Below are 17,044 nucleotides of genomic sequence, written 5' to 3'. Positions count from 1 at the left end.
ACTAAAACAGGAATTGGCATTTAAACACAGACTCCCAATTGTATCATTAGGAAACTAGGGCATCAACAAAGTGCTCAGAAGGAGACAATTTATCAAAATCACGAAGGCAGACATAGCCAGTGTCCTCTCTTGAAGGACTCACATGCAGACAGCAACCTCAACCATAAGGGACAGGAGCTGGATAACTCCCCATCCTGCCCGGGGGACAGGGAGATGATATTGAGGCAAGTTCTACATGCCTCTCAGAGGGTCTTGGGGGGATGGCCCCGCTGCCGACAGTAGTCACTTACTCATGGCAGTCACTTACTCATGATTGCACCTTTCTTGACTGTTCTCTCCCTCGCCCCCTTACAGTGCTTCCTGGGATCACTTCCCAGATAAACTACTTGCACCCAAATCCTGGCCTCACAGTCTGAAAATTGAGAACAGATGTACTTAAAGATCTTGTAAAGACGCAGTGATTCCAGGATGACAAACCCAATCATGGCTAAAAGGCCCAAGTTGGAGCAGGAAGACATCACCCTCCGGGGTGTGGCCAGGGACCTGCTGCTTCACACTGCGCAGGTTGAAGGTCAAGGAACTCCTGTAGCTGGTGCAGCGAGGTCACTGTGTGGTTTGCAAAGGGTGTCGTGCTCAGTTTAGAGGTCTGCTCTTCCAATTAATCTCAAACATCTGCATAGAATAGACGCACAACTGTGCTGTCTAAAATCAAATAATTTTTAGAGGTTGAAGGGACAAAAATAAGAGAAAGGGAGGGAAGGCAGAGCTGGAGGGGGCTTTTAAAGAGAGATAAGAAAAGCCCATAGCTCCTTCTCATTTTTCAAGTATGTCAGAGCTGATCTGTGCCCTCAGTGGATGACTCAAGTGGAATACTGCACATGGGGTTCAGAAAAGCCTGCACATTCCCATGATTGTTCACCTCTCAAAGGAATGGTAAAAAGATGAGCACCCCAGTGCAGCACAGCTGGTCCTATAAAGACCGACTGCACCTCATCAGACGTTTGATTCCACGCACTCTGACCTGAGAGCTCTTCGAGAGTGTGGCGTCCGTGTGCGGACATGTGCTCACAAGACAAGGCTGACCCAGGGGGAGAATTTATGGGACAGGAGTGCTTGGGATCAGGAGAAACGACCGCTCCATCAGGAAAAAGAGGAAGAAGGTGGTGTCAACTGTTTGTTACGGATTTTATAGACAGGGCTTTCTCATAAAACTTTTCTAACCATCAAAGAAAAGAAGAATGAAGTTAGGCAAAGATTTCTTAAACAGAACACAGAAAGGACTAACCATAAAGGAAGAAAATTAATGAATTATACCATATTAAAATTAACAACTTCTGTTTACCAAAAGGCAACTGTAAGAACAGAAGAATATATTTGCAATACATAAGAGATTTGTAATGTATATAACCAACAAAGTGTTTGTATCCAAAACATGATTTAAAACAAACAAAAACCTCCTACAGATCAATTAAGACCCAGTAGAAAAATGGGCAAAGTCTTGAACAAACACTTCATAAAAGATAATGCTTAAATGGCTAGCAAACATATGAAAAGGTGCTCAGCTTTTTAGTCATCAGGGAAGGCAAACTACAACCACCATTAGATACCTTGACACACCAGCCAGAACGGGCAGAATGAAGAAGATGGAGAACACCGCTCATTGGTGACAATGTGGCACAATGGGTCCTCTTGTACGCTGAGAATGAGATTTTAACTTGGTTCCACAGGTTTGGAAAACTCTTTGGCAGTATTTGCTAAAGCTGAAGACACACACATTCTAATACCCAGCAATTGAAATCTTAAGTATGTAATGAAAAAAATGTGTATGTGTTCACCGAAGTCAAGAAAATTCACTGAAACACTATTTTCATTAGTTCCACGTTAGAAACAACCCAAATGCCCATCAAGAGCAGAACAAATGAATGACGGTATATTAGAACAATGGAATACTGTATGATTTCATTTACATACAGTTCAACAACAAGAAAGATAAACTTACAGTGTTGGGAGTCAGGATAGTGGCTACCTTTGTCATCAGCTTAAGATCAAAGAAAACGGGAATGACAGCAAAGGAGGAGTTAGCACTGCAGCCTCTCATCCAAGCTTGGCCACCAGCACTGCTCTGTGCGCCCAAGCCAAGTGGTCACCGTTCTTGTGATACATTTTCACTACTGAACAGATGCAGTGATACATTTTCACTACTGAACAGATGCGGTGATACACGAATGCTTGTCATCACCTTGATGCCATCGATATTAACAGCCTGCATTCATGTCATGGCTTGCAAATGACAAAGTGTTCTGGTTCCTGTCATCCTGAGCCTCATGGCAGCCCTGGGAGGCAGGCAGGAGGGTGCCTTCTCTATTTTTTACACTTTTCCAATGAGGAGGTCAATGTTTGTGAAGGTCACGGAGTCTGAGCTGGGTTAGAAGCACAAGACTCATAAAGAAGAGAACTAAAGTGATGTAAAAGAAAAGGCATTTGAATATAAATTCAAGACCCTCAACTGAAATGATGGAAGGTCTCATTCTCAGATTGAAAAGCAAAGCCCCCAAGAAAAAATGGTGCAAAATAATGAGCCCAGAGGCATATCCTGATAAAGTTACTGGGTTTCAAAGATAAACTAGAACACTCTTTGGGTAGCCAGCACAGATAATGGGGAAAGAGCTCGGGCTGTGCAGATGTCTTTGCAGCAGCCTCTCTCTACAGGCACTGGAGTGAGAGATGCTGATACAGACACAAGGAAAGGCAGAACATGTGGCCCAGGAAATTTATATCAACTAAACGCTTGCTCAAGTACTTAGGCAACGGAAAAACATTTTTGAACTTACAAGTAGTTAAATCCTTTTTTGGAGAAAATACCAGAGGATGACCTTTGAACAACTAAGAAATGACTGGAGAACCCACAGAAAATGAGCCAGCAGTGAGCATTGATCAAAGCATTGATTGAAACCAACATAGGGATGGGAGTTAGAGAACAGAATGCACGGGACGGAAACCCAGACAAGGCAGAAATGGCAGAGAGAGGAACCGGCTGGGAAGAAGGTGCACTGGGGCAGGGGCCGTGGGAGGCTGTCTATATGTATGTACATCAATCTTTTCTTTCAAAAGTCTTTATCTTTTCTAGCAGGGGAAAGACCAAAGTATAACAGATAAAATTTGAAAACTGAAATATAAAAGAACTTTCAAAGGTAAAATGTTAACCAAAAAGAAAAATAACAGAATTGGGTGGTGAAGAAATGAAAGGGTGGGGCTTGGAAGTAGAGATGCATTCATCATGCTCAGGCAGCAGGCACCCTAAAGAGAAGAGTGACTGACTGATGAACCTTCTGCTTTCAGTGAATAGCAGACTATGGCAGACAGGGCTGCTCTTCCAGCATGCAACAGCTGGGCACCATAATAAAGGAAAGTTCTCCCCCAAGTAAAGGAAATATCCGAGGAAGCAAATACAAAACCCATACCCAGCTGTCTTTCTACATACAAGCCACTGTATACCAATCTGTGATGAGCACATGCAAGGGTGGGTTCCCCTACGGGCAGGCGTTGGTTGCCAACGCCAACACCCACCATTTCACTGCCAACACCAACAACCACCCTTTCACTGCAACACCAACGCCTACCCTTTCACTGCCAACACCAACGCCCGCCCTTTCATTCCTTCCACCACCCAATTGTGCTATTTTTCTTTGTGGTTAACGTTTTACCTTTGAAAGTTCTTATACCTCAGTTGGCACTGCAGTTGTGAGAAGTCATCTGGGGCTGGCCTATCTCAGATGGAACAAAGTCAGGAGCTCTATCTGAGACACCTAGGTTAAACCAGGGAATCTGGAAGGGTGTTTACCAGTTCCGAAAAGGCTAGAAGCAGTCCCTTTTCAGAAAAAGGGGCTCTGGTTGAAATAAATGTAAGTTATCCTAAAGAGAGCAATTCAGAATCTCAAAATTCCATGGTTACGTCCAAAAAAGTATAAACCCACAATCAAACATGGTAATGTGAGTGGTGGTCAGCAGCAACAACAAACAAAAGATTTAAACTCCCAAGGTGTTTGGGTAATAAAATTGTCAGAATGTATAGTAACTATTTATAAAGAAATAGGAGATGAGATTACATAAACAAGCTAGCAGCAATATATTAATACTGTTGAATATAAGAAATTGGAAATAACATTTAAAAATGAAATATATAATTGTGAAAAAAAATCAATAGATTCTAACAGCCCTGAATGAGAGAATTTGTGACTAGAAAACAGATTTGAAGAAATTATCCAGAATGCAGCCTGCAGAGAAAAGGCAGGGGGGAATACAAAAGATGCGTTAAGAGATCCGAAGAACCAAGTGAGAAATACTGATGTATGTGTCTAATCAGACCCAGAAAGAGAGAATAGAGAGAATGGGGCAGAGAGAATATTTGAGAAGAAAACAGCTGAAATAGGGCACATGCCATGTAGAATAAAGACATTCTCCACTTAGGGGCAGGAGGCAGTGTTCTACTATGGCCGCAATGATCTCTCTTAATATCACACCCTTGTGTGACCCCCTCCTCTTAAACATAGGCTGAAACTACTAACTTGCCTTTTTAAAAAATTTAAAATGCTTTAATATACATTTTAAAAAACAAGAAGGACAAAAAATATCAGTGATTTCCTGGTAATAGGGGAAGAGACTAGCTTCAAGGAGCATGGGGTGTATTTTGGGTGATGGACCTGTTTTGCAAATTGATTGGTTATATAACTCTGCATTTGACAAATTTCAAAGACTGGGCATTAAAAAGGGTGAAACAGAAAAACCCAAGAAAAATATAAGGGTTGGCTCTTTGAGGGGGAAGTAAATCAGATAAACCATTTGTTAAACAACACAAGAAAAAGAGGAGAAAGTATAAATAACAACAAAGAATAAAAGAAAGGAGAAAATATCCAAAATGTAGAGAAATTTAAAACAAGTACCAGGGACCACTTAGTTCTAGGTGTATAAGCCTGAGATGAAATGATTTTCCAAGAATGTGTAAGTGAGCAAAGCCATCGCTCGGGAAAGACTAGAAGTATATATATACTCATTGACATAAAAGACCCAGAGGATGTTTGGCAATATCCGAAGGCATTTTTTGGTTGTCACAACCAGGAGGAGTGCCCCTGAGCTATAGGGGGCAGAGGCCAAGGATACTGCTAAAGATCTTGTATTGCACAAGACAGTGTCCTACAACAAAGAATTATTCGGCCTAAGACACCGATAGTGCTGAGGTTGGGAAACTGCTACAGAAAAACCCAACAGAGTGACAAAAGGAAAAATAGTAAATTATGGTGGACTATCCTGCCAGACAACAGCTTAGCTGGGTGACCAAGGCCAGCATCACCAGTAACGAGACATAATGATCATATCACCCCTGTGGTATCCTTCCCAATAATGTGGAACCTCAATCTAGTCATAAGAACACATCAGATAAACCCAAAGGCAAACTAATAGACTGGTACTCCTCAAAAGTGTCAAGATCATGAAAGACAAGGAAAGGCTGAGGAACTGTTATAGATCGGAGGAGACCAGAGACACGACAACCAAACATGAAATAGGATCCTGGTATAGAGAAAGGACATTGACAGAAAAACTGGTGAAATCTAAATGTATTTTACTTAACAGTATTGTACCAAGGTTAATTTCCTGGTTTTCATAATGGTTCTATGGTCATGTAAGATTTTTTTATTTTTATTTTTTTATTTTTGAGATCGAGTCTCACTCTGTCACCCAGGCTGGAGTGCAGTGGTGCAATCTTAGCTCACTGCAACCTCTGCCTCCTGGGTTCAAGCGATTCTCCTGCCTCAGCCTCCCAAGTAGCTGGGACTACAGGCATGTGCCACCATGCCTGGCTAATTTTTGTATTGTTGGTAGAGATGGGGTTTCACCATGTTGGCCAGGCTGGTCTCGAACCCCTGACCTCAGGTGATCCGCCTGCCTTGGCCTCCCAAAGTGCTGGGATTACAGGCATGAGCCACTGGGCCTGGCTGTGTAAGATGTTAACATAACAGGAAATTGGGTAAAAGGCATATACTATTTTTTGCAGGTTTTCTTTAAGAGTTACAATTGTCTTACAACAAAAAGTTAAAAAATAACACACTTTTTAAAAAAGGATGGGGCAACTCTACACTAGTCCTGATCAACTCCAAGACATACATACATATATGTGTGTGTGTGTGTGTGTGTATATATATATACATATATATATATATATATAGAGAGAGAGAGAGAGAGAGAGAGAGAGATATCTCCAGTAAAGACGTGTGGAATAAATGAATGGAATGAATACTTTCATCAGTAAACTAATGCCGAGCAAACTAAGCAGTCACCAAGTCCAGATATCATGGAAGTTCTTTATCAGGGTTGCCTCTTTCCTACCCACATCAACCTTGTGAGACAGACACTTCCTATTCCCATTTTACAGATGAGGAAATGGGTGGACCTGTCCTAACTCAGAACACAGGCTCCTTCCCACTGGTTACACTACCTCTCCCTCAGTCCCCAGTTTCCCCTTCCTGCTTCCCCTGCAATCATGCATTCTTGGTGTGAGTGCTCATCCTCTCATCTGCAGTGAGATGGGGCGCTCTGTGCTCAGCGACACACCGTTCCCTCCATCTGCGGAGTTCTCCCTGGAAACACTGCTGGGCAGCACGCTCCCGGGGTTCAGCGAACCAGCAAACCGTGGTGCACTAGAACAGGGTGCAAACACACAAAGGGGCAGCTGCCCAGGCCAAATCAGGGGTGGGGGTACTAAGACCTCCTCTCTCACTCCCACCCCCAGCGGCAGCACCTGAGTTGCAGCGGAAAGTCACAGTCCATGCACATGGCAAGGAAAATGAAACAGCTCTCTGGTTCTAGCATCTGTCACCTCACCGGCTACGCTTACAGTTTGGCAAGAGTCATCCCCAGCATGTTTTGCTGCACAGTTCCTTGAGGGACTGCATGATGAGCCAGCACCAAGCATGCATCCCTGGAGCGCTGTGAAAATGCGGGAAGGTTTGAGCTGCTCAAATGGCACCATTGCTCATGTACACAAGCCGTTGCCACTTCTCTTCAACTGGTGGCGTCCCTGTCAAGGACCGTGAAGGTCATGTTGCTGTTCTCTTGCCTCGTCCTCTCTGGGCATCCGCTGAGGGTTTGGAGGGCAGCGCTAACTCAAAATGATACTGAATGAGATGGTTATATAAAGTCCCTCAAAAATGTGCTGCTGATAACACAAGCCAAAAGGGAGAGAAAACAAATGCTAAGAGCTGGATGAAAAAATGACTAATCCAATTTTTCCACACATACTACTGCAGTGTGAAGTCTTCCCCAGGCCAGCATGCCAGCCCCACTCCTGGAAGGCTTCCTGAGTCCTGGGAGGGCCACTCCTTCCATGTTCCTGAGGGCTGCACAGACCGTCACCCAGCTGGGGCTGGGGGCTGCCAGGTGAGGGTGGGGCCCAGGCCTTCAGCTGGCAGCAGGGACAAGAAAGACAACTCACAACTGGCATGGTGTGGAGAGCTCTCTGAAGAGGCAGTCTACTGTAAACTTTCAAACACTTCTGGAAAATTAGGACCATCTGCTGCCAAAGTCCAACGGCTCTGAGAAGCTGCAGATGCTGGGCAGGAAGCGGAGACTGAGAGAGGCAAGACAGCTTTCGGCCTGGCATCCAAGTCCATGCACTACCGCACTACCGTGCAGCCCTGTCTGAGAGGGGCAGGGCGAGGCTCTGGGACCTGGCCAGTCACCCATTCGGGCCAGGTTCACCGGCATTAAAGGGACAGACCTCATTTAGATGCACAGTTTCCTAACTAAGCTGAATGGAAGAATCTCCGGGGAAGTTGTACAGAAAGAAAGAAACCTGAAACCCATCTTCCTGAAGACTTTTAAGACAGAAAATCTGGAATAAGATAAAAAAATTCTAACAGTCTCTAGAGGACTCTAGCAATCTACCAGGTTTTAAAATACCAGGCATCAGAGAAACAAACTTTGTTACCCCAAGGTGGAATTTTGACACCCCAAGTATTTCTATCCATAAGATGCCCATGTAAACCTCTGCAGGACGTGAGAAAGGACACAAGGCTGGAGACTGGGATTTTGCCCAGGGAGAGGTACTGGACACTGGAAAGCAATCCTTGGGGATTCCAGGCTCCCAAGAGGGATGGTGAGGACAGCGCAGGAAAAGATATGGGAAGGGATAGGCCCACACGATCTCAGCTAAACAGTGTCTCCTCCTGTCCCTCTGGCTCCAGGCGACAAGGTGGCAAGAATGGATACTACCTAACATTTATTGAATGTGTGCTACATGCTAAGTGCTTTAATTCCATTACTACTAATGCTCATGACTTCACAATGATGGGTAAGTAGAATTTATATTCCCATTTTGCAGATGAGAAGACTGAGATATAGTGAGACTAGGCAACCTGTTCAAGAACAGAGGCAGAATGGGGCCCTGGGAAGCCTGACTAGAGAGCCCTTCTTAGGCACTGTGTGATATAGAAAGCATCTCCAAACTGTACCAAAAGGCAATTCATGAGAAAAGAGCAAAGGAGGGAATATTAGATAGAAAAAATTGTCTAAGACCCTCCAATGCCTATGATCAGTCTAGATCCTGTCTTCCTGAAATGATTGGCTGACAGCTTTGTGCTCAATAACATTCTTAAACAACGACATAACACGCACACCTCAGGTTCTTGTGAATGCTATGACATACAGGCACATATATGCTCGTGGCAACTAACAAGAAGAGTGTACATCCCTTCCAAGTACTACTGTGTGGCAGCCATGCCTGGGCTATGGAGCCATGATGGTGGAATGCATTCCTGGGAAGCAGCAGGGAAAGGGGTGGGTGGTTATTATACAGCACCTTTCAACTAAAAGCCTCCAGGACCAGGGTGGTGGTGACGGGGCAGATGAACACCTCTCTCATGTTAGAAAGCGGTGGGGCTTTGTGAGGCAGGGATCACGGTCAGGACAGTACCCTAACTGCACCCCTTCTTGCTCTGTCTCTAGCAGCAATACATACTCTTCCTTTCAGCTGACAGCGCCTGTATTGGGCCTTCTCACCCTCTGCTTCACCTGGAAGAGTATCTGAGCTTAAGTAGCTGGAAAGTGTTAAGTAGCAACTTTCCTTTGCAGTTACTTTGCTGACAGAGACAGGAGAAACTTGTAATCATAAAAAAGACTGATTGGGCTAATTGCATCAAGTTTATTTCCCCTTTCTAATAAATATTTACCATCCAATGTTTATAACTTTTACGTTTGGACTTTCTTGAAATGCTTTATTGAATTAAAAACATCACATTACCATTGGCTAAAAGAGGAGACAGCTGTATCTGCCAATAACTTTTGTAACAAATGCCAGCTACTGATGCCAATTTTTTTTCTAGTTCATATTTCCATAGACAGCTTTGAGCCTTACAACACTAGCACTCTGCAGACAGACATGAAGGACCCAGTGGTGATAGTCTGCCTAGGGAGAGGTACTGGACACTGCACCCGCACTTACAACACTAGCACTCTGCAGACAGACATGAAGGACCCAGTGGTGATAGTGTGCCTAGGGAGAGGTACTGGACACTGCACCCGCACTAGTGTGCGGGCCTCCAGAGTCCTAAAAATTAATACGGACTGTATTTTAATTTTTCTCAGTTCCCTGGTATGCAAATATTTGAGAAACCAGCAACCTGGTTAATATTTAAAGCCTAGACTGCTCCTAAAGCAATTGCAGCAATGCTTTTCCAAGGTTATTTACCTACACCTTTGAGTAGGGAAATGATCTTTAAATTGATTGGTCTTAAAACAGCTATGAATCGTGAGTGGCAGAAGAACATACAGAGAGGACCAGCCAGCAAGAAGGTCTGCATTCAAAATTCCACCCAGCACCTGGCCATTCTGTGCTTCTGGAGACACCTGATGGACGTTTCTCAGGGTATGTGGTGAATGCATAATTATAAAATACATAAGATAACCAAGAAAACAATTAAACTGGAAGTGTTTTCAAAATATAAAACACTCTAAATGTGTAATATAGTAATGTATGTGTTTTTTTGTCAACACATAACAAGATCTGTCTACTAACCACCATAATTTTGAATTGGTGAAGAGTCTAAATGGTATTTTGAGATGTCGGCCACAATTTACATGGTATAAAAATTTCTGTGATTCCGTGGCTGGGCATGGTGGCTCATGCCTGTAGTCCCAGTACTTAGGAAGGCTGAGGAGGGTGGATCACCTGAGGTCAGGGTGTCTGAGACCAGCCTGGCCAACATTGCGAAACCCTGTCTCTACTAAAAATACAAAAATTAGCTGGGCATGGTGGAAGACACCTGTAATCCCTGCTTCTTGGGAGGCTGAGGCAGAAGAATCGCTTGAATCTGGGAGGTGGATGTTGCAGTGAGCCAAGACTGTGCCATTGCACTCCAGTCCTGGTGACAGAGCAAGACCCCATCTCAAAAAAAAAAAAAAAAAAAAAAGCAAAAATTCTGTGATTCCTAATCACAGTGGCAGTCACGGGTACGGCTAAGACTGCTGTGGTTTGCCACCAACATTCAGCATGGAAGAGAACACTAACTTCCATTAGACCTTGAAGAAAAAGAAAAGTGTAATCTCTTTCCTATCCTGGTTCACCAATTCTTTGAAATCTATCCAAGGACCCTAGGTAAGCAGCCCTGCTTTGGCACAATAACACAGGTGTGTCCATGAGAAACTTCACCCCCTGACACCAGGGAGGTCTCTCCCTCCTACCAGGGAACAGTGTGGGCTCATTTTGAGGCAGGCAAGCTACTTTCCCTCAGAAGAAGCAGCAGCAAAATGAAAACTGCCCATCACTAGTCATGATGGTATTTTTTTCAAAACATAATCTACCCAGTTTCTTTGCTTACTTCTCTATATTTCAGAAAAATAAAAAGCAAATGTTCAACTCCTCAGCACTGGCATGGCTCACAGTTTTATTCTCTTGGCAGTGTCCAGCCTCTGTCATATTTCATCATTTTTTGTCTCATAATACACTTAAAAGTTCTAGAAAATTTTAAGATAAAAGATACACAGACATACACACATCCCCCAAAACTGCTGGCCCATTAATGCTCAGGTGCTTTTCTAAGCTACACTCGGGCTCCGCACACAGGAACACCAGTGAGGGGATTACCAGTTCTTAGCAACAATCTTTGTGGGGGCCCAGGGCTTGGGACTATGAATAGTGTTCTCAACTCCTAACATGAATAGGATTAAAAGAACAGAGTCCTCCAAATTTTTAGAGTTGTAATTCCTTCACCCCTAAAACTCCTGACTATGAACATTCTTCTTTCGTTTTACAGCATCTAGCAAGTAGTAGTATTTTTCCTGTTAAAGGAGGCCAACATTAGGTTGAAGGATATTGTTGAGAATTTTGCATCAAAGTTCCCTCTGAAACAACTGCAGCCACCTTAAGATGTCATGACATCACTGGTGTGACTGCTGATAAGAAAACTGGACCATTAGTGGTATCTTTCTGGAGATGCAGGATGGTCATGGTGCCTCAGGAAGACACACATCTAAACTGAACATGTCAAGAACCCTAATGGGAATTATATACGTTTCCTAATGGCATGGAGTATAAATGGTTAATATGCATTTATGATCCATCCTGACATGATCTGTTTCTAATGTGCTTCATCACAGGAATAAGCAATATGTGATGATATTTTCTTTTCTTTCTTGGCATATTAGCTAAAACTCTGTTGTTAGTTATTGGTTGCTTTACAGGTGACATTCTAATCTTTAACTCATCACATTCTGCCATTATGTAAGATTATTCCAGGCTGGGCGCAGTGGCTCACGCCTGTATCCCAGCACTCTGGGAGGCCGAGGCAGGGGATCACTTGGGGTCAGGAGTTCGTGACCAGCCTGGCCAACATGGTGGAACCCTGTCTGTACTAAAAATACAAAAATTAGCTGGGTGTGGTGGCACACGCCTTAATCACAGCTACTCGGGAGGCTGAGACAGGAGAATCGCTTGAACCTGGGTGGTGGAGGTTGCAGTGAGCTGAGATCAAGCCACTGTACTCCAGCCTGGGCAACAAGAGCGAAACTCCACCTCAAAAAAAGAAAAAATTGGTGGGGGGCGGAGCAAGATGGCCGAATAGGAACAGCTCCAGTCTCCAGCTCCCAGTGTGAGCAACACAGAAGACAGGTGATTTCTGCATTTTCAACTGGGTTCATCTCACTAGGGAGTGCGGGACAGTCGGTGCTGGTCAGCTGCTGCAGCCTGACCAGCCAGAGCTGAAGCAGGGCGAGGCATCACCTCACTGGGAAGCGCAAGGGGGAAGGGAATCCCTTTTCCTAGCCACGGGAACTGAGACACACAACACCTGGAAAATCGGGTAACTCCCACCCCAATACTGCACTCTACCAAGGATCTTAGCAAACAGGCACACCAGGAGATTATATCCCACACCTGGCCAGGAGGGTCCCACGCCCACGGAGACTCCCTCATTGCTAGCACAGCAGTCTGCCATCTCACGGCAAGGCAGCAGCAAGGCTGGGGGAGGGGCGCCCACCATTGCTGAGGTTTAAGTAGATAAACAAAGCGGCTGGGAAGCTCGAACTGGGTGGAGCTCACAGCAGCTAAAGGAGTCCTGGCTGTCTCTGTAGACTCCACCTCTAGGGACAGGGCACAGCTAAACAACAACAACAACAAAAAAAGCAGCTGAAACCTCTGCAGATGCAAACGACTCTGTCTGACAGCTTTGATGAGAGCAGTGGATCTCCCAACACGGAGGTTGAGATCTGAGAAGGGACAGACTGCCTGCTCAAGTGGGTCCCTGACCCCTGAGTAGCCTAACTGGGAGACATCCCCCACTAGGGGCAGCCCGACACCCCACACCTCACACGGTGGAGTACACCCCTGAGAGGAAGCTTCCAAAGCAAGAATCAGACAGGTACACTCGCTGTTCAGCAATGTTCTATCTTCTGCAGCCTCTGCTGCTGATACCCAGGCAAACAGGGTCTGGAGTGGACCTCAGGCAATCTCCAACAGACCTACAGCTGAGGGTCCTGACTGTTAGAAGGAAAACTATCAAACAGGAAGGACACCTACACCAAAACCCCATCAGTACGTCACCATCATCAAAGACCAGGGGCAGATAAAACCACAAAGATGGGGAAAAAGCAGGGCAGAAAAGCTGGAAATTCAAAAAATAAGAGCGCATCTCCCCCTGCAAAGGAGTGCAGCTCATCGCCAGCAATGGATCAAAGTTGGATGGAGAATGACTTTGACGAGATGAGAGAAGAAGGCTTCAGTCCATCGAACTTCTCAGAGCTAAAGAAGGAATTACGTACCCAGCGCAAAGAAACTAAAAATCTTGAAAAAAGAGTGGAAGAATTGATAGCTAGAGTAATTAATGCAGAGAAGGTCATAAACGAAATGACAGAGATGAAAACCATCACACGAGAAATACGTGACAAATGCACAAGCTTCATTAACTCACTCGATCAACTGGAAGAAAGAGTATCAGCGATTGAGGATCAAATGAATGAAATGAAGCGAGAAGAGAAACCACAAGAAAAAAGAAGAAAAAGAAATGAACAAAGCCTGCAAGAAGTATGGGATTATGTAAAAAGACCAAATCTAAGTCTGACTGGGGTGCCTGAAAGTGAGGGGGAAAATGGAACCAAGTTGGAAAACACTCTTCAGGATATCATCCAGGAGAACTTCCCCAACCTAGTAGGGCAGGCCAACATTCAAATCCAGGAAATACAGAGAACGCCACAAAGATATTCCTCGAGAAGAGCAACTCCAAGACACATAATTGCCAGATTCACCAAAGTTGAAATGAAGGAAAAAATCTTAAGGGCAGCCAGAGAGAAAGGTCGGGTTACCCACAAAGGGAAGCCCATCAGACTAACAGCAGATCTCTCGGCAGAAACTCTACAAGCCAGAAGAGAGTGGGGGCCAATATTCAACATTCTTAAAGAAAAGAATTTTAAACCCAGAATTTCATATCCAGCCAAACTAAGTTTCCTAAGTGAAGGAGAAATAAAATCCTTTACAGATAAGCAAATGCTTAGAGATTTTGTCACCACCAGGCCTGCCTTACAAGAGATCCTGAAGGAAGCACTAAACATGGAAAGGAACAACCGGTACCAGCCACTACAAAAACATGCCAAAATGTAAAGACCATCGAGGCTAGGAAGAAACTGCATCAACTAAAGAGCAAAATAACCAGTTAATATCATAATGGCAGAATCAAGTTCACACATAACAATATTAACCTTAAATGTAAATGGACTAAATGCTCCAATTAAAAGACACAGACTGGCAAACTGGATAAAGAGTCAAGACCCATCAGTTTGCTGTATTCAGGAGACCCATCTCACATGCAGAGACATACATAGGCTCAAAATAAAGGGATGGAGGAAGATCTACCAAGCAAATGGAGAACAAAAAAAAGCAGGGGTTGCAATACTAGTCTCTGATAAAACAGACTTTAAACCATCAAAGATCAAAAGAGACAAAGAAGGCCATTACATAATGGTAAAGGGATCAATTCAACAGGAAGAGCTAACTATCCTAAATATATATGCACCCAATACAGGAGCACCCAGATTCATAAAGCAAGTCCTTAGAGACTTACAAAGAGACTTAGACTCCCATACAATAATAATGGGAGACTTCAACACCCCACTGTCAACATTAGACAGATCAACGAGACAGAAAGTTAACAAGGATATCCAGGAATTGAACTCATCTCTGCAGCAAGCAGACCTAATAGACATCTATAGAACTCTCCACCCCAAATCAACAGAATATACATTCTTCTCAGCACATCGCACTTATTCCAAAATTGACCACATAATTGGAAGTAAAGCACTCCTCAGCAAATGTACAAGAACAGAAATTATAACAAACTGTCTCTCAGACCACAGTGCAATCAAACTAGAACTCAGGACTAAGAAACTCAATCAAAACCGCTCAGCTACATGGAAACTGAACAACCTGCTCCTGAATGACTACTGGGTACATAACAAAATGAAGGCAGAAATAAAGATGTTCTTTGAAACCAGTGAGAACAAAGACACAACATACCAGAATCTCTGGGGACACATTTAAAGCAGTGTGTAGAGGGAAATTTATAGCACTAAATGCCCACAAGAGAAAGCAGGAAAGATCTAAAATTGACACTCTAACATCACAATTAAAAGAACTAGAGAAGCAAGAGCAAACACATTCAAAAGCTAGCAGAAGGCAAGAAATAACTAAGATCAGAGCAGAACTGAAGGAGATAGAGACACAAAAAACCCTCCAAAAAATCAATGAATCCAGGAGTTGGTTTTTTGAAAAGATAAAGAAAATTGACAGACCGCTAGCAAGACTAATAAAGAAGAAAAGAGAGAAGAATCAAATAGATGCAATAAAAAATGATAAAGGGGATATCACCACCGACCCCACAGAAATACAAACTACCATCAGAGAATACTATAAACACCTCTACGCAAATAAACTGGAAAATCTAGAAGAAATGGATAATTTCCTGGACACTTACACTCTCCCAAGACTAAACCAGGAAGAAGTTGATTCCCTGAATAGACCAATAGCAGGTTCTGAAATTGAGGCAATAATTAATAGCCTACCAACCAAAAAAAGTCCAGGACCAGATGGATTCACAGCTGAATTCTACCAGAGGTACAAGGAGGAGCTGGTACCATTCCTTCTGAAACTATTCCAATCAATAGAAAAAGAGGGAATCCTCCCTAACTCATTTTATGAGGCCAACATCATCCTGATACCAAAGCCTGGCAGAGACACAACAAAAAAAGAGAATTTTAGACCAATATCCCTGATGAACATCGATGCAAAAATCCTCAATAAAATACTGGCAAACCAGATCCAGCAGCACATCAAAAAGCTTATCCACCATGATCAAGTGGGCTTCATCCCTGGGATGCAAGGCTGGTTCAACATACGCAAATCAATAAATGTAATCCAGCATATAAACAGAACCAAAGACAAAAACCACATGATTATCTCAATAGATGCAGAAAAGGCCTTTGACAAAATTCAACAGCCCTTCATGCTAAAAACGCTCAATAAATGCGGTATTGATGAAACATATCTCAAAATAATAAGAGCTATTTATGACAAACCCACAGCCAATATCATACTGAATGGGCAAAAACTAGAAAAATTCCCTTTGAAAACTGGCACAAGACAGGGATGCCCTCTCTCACCACTCCTATTCAACATAGTGTTGGAATTTTTGGCTAGGGCAATCAGGCAAGAGAAAGAAATCAAGGGTATTCAGTTACGAAAAGAAGTCGTCAAATTGTCCCTGTTTGCAGATGACATGATTGTATATTTAGAAAACCCCATTGTCTCAGCCCAAAATCTCCTTAAGCTGATAAGAAACTTCAGCAAAGTCTCAGGATACAAAATTAATGTGCAAAAATCACAAGCATTCTTATACACCAGTAACAGACAAACAGAGAGCCAAATCATGAATGAACTTCCATTCACAATTGTTTCAAAAAGAATAAAATACCTAGGAATCCAACTTACAAGGGATGTAAAGGACCTCTTCAAGGAGAACTACAAACCACTGCTCAGTGAAATAAAAGAGGACGCAAACAAATGGAAGAACATACCATGCTCATGGATAGGAAGAATCAATATCGTGAAAATGGCCATACTGCCCAAGGTAATTTATAGATTCAATGCCATCCCCATTAAGCTACCAATGAATTTCTTCACAGAATTGGAAAAAAACTGCTTTAAAGTTCATATGGAACCAAAAAAGAGCCCGCATTGCCAAGACAATCCTAAGTCAAAAGAACAAAGCTGGAGGCATCACGCTACCCGACTTCAAACTATATTACAAGGCTACAGTAACCAAAACAGCATGGTACTGGTACCAAAACAGAGATATAGACCAATGAAACAGAACAGAGTCCTCAGAAATAATACCACACATCTCCAGCCATCTGATCTTTGACAAACCTGACAAAAACAAGAAATGGGGAAAGGATTCCCTATTTAATAAATGGTGCTGGGAAAATTGGCTAGCCATAAGTAGAAAGCTGA

At 43.3% G+C, this 17,044-nt stretch overlaps 1 protein-coding gene across 1 annotated transcript in view; it reads right to left on the bottom strand.

Moving 5' to 3' along the window:
- Positions 1 to 17,044, bottom strand: part of ADAMTS17 (ADAM metallopeptidase with thrombospondin type 1 motif 17) — a 367,353-nt gene that overhangs the window by 153,758 nt on the left and 196,551 nt on the right. The window lies entirely within an intron of this gene.

Source organism: Chlorocebus sabaeus, chromosome 29 (genome assembly GCF_047675955.1).
Source record: "Chlorocebus sabaeus isolate Y175 chromosome 29, mChlSab1.0.hap1, whole genome shotgun sequence".
Classification (NCBI taxonomy): Eukaryota; Metazoa; Chordata; class Mammalia; order Primates; family Cercopithecidae; genus Chlorocebus; species Chlorocebus sabaeus.
The sequence above is the reverse complement of the archived record's forward strand: the minus strand, read 5'-3'. Positions and strand labels throughout refer to the sequence as shown.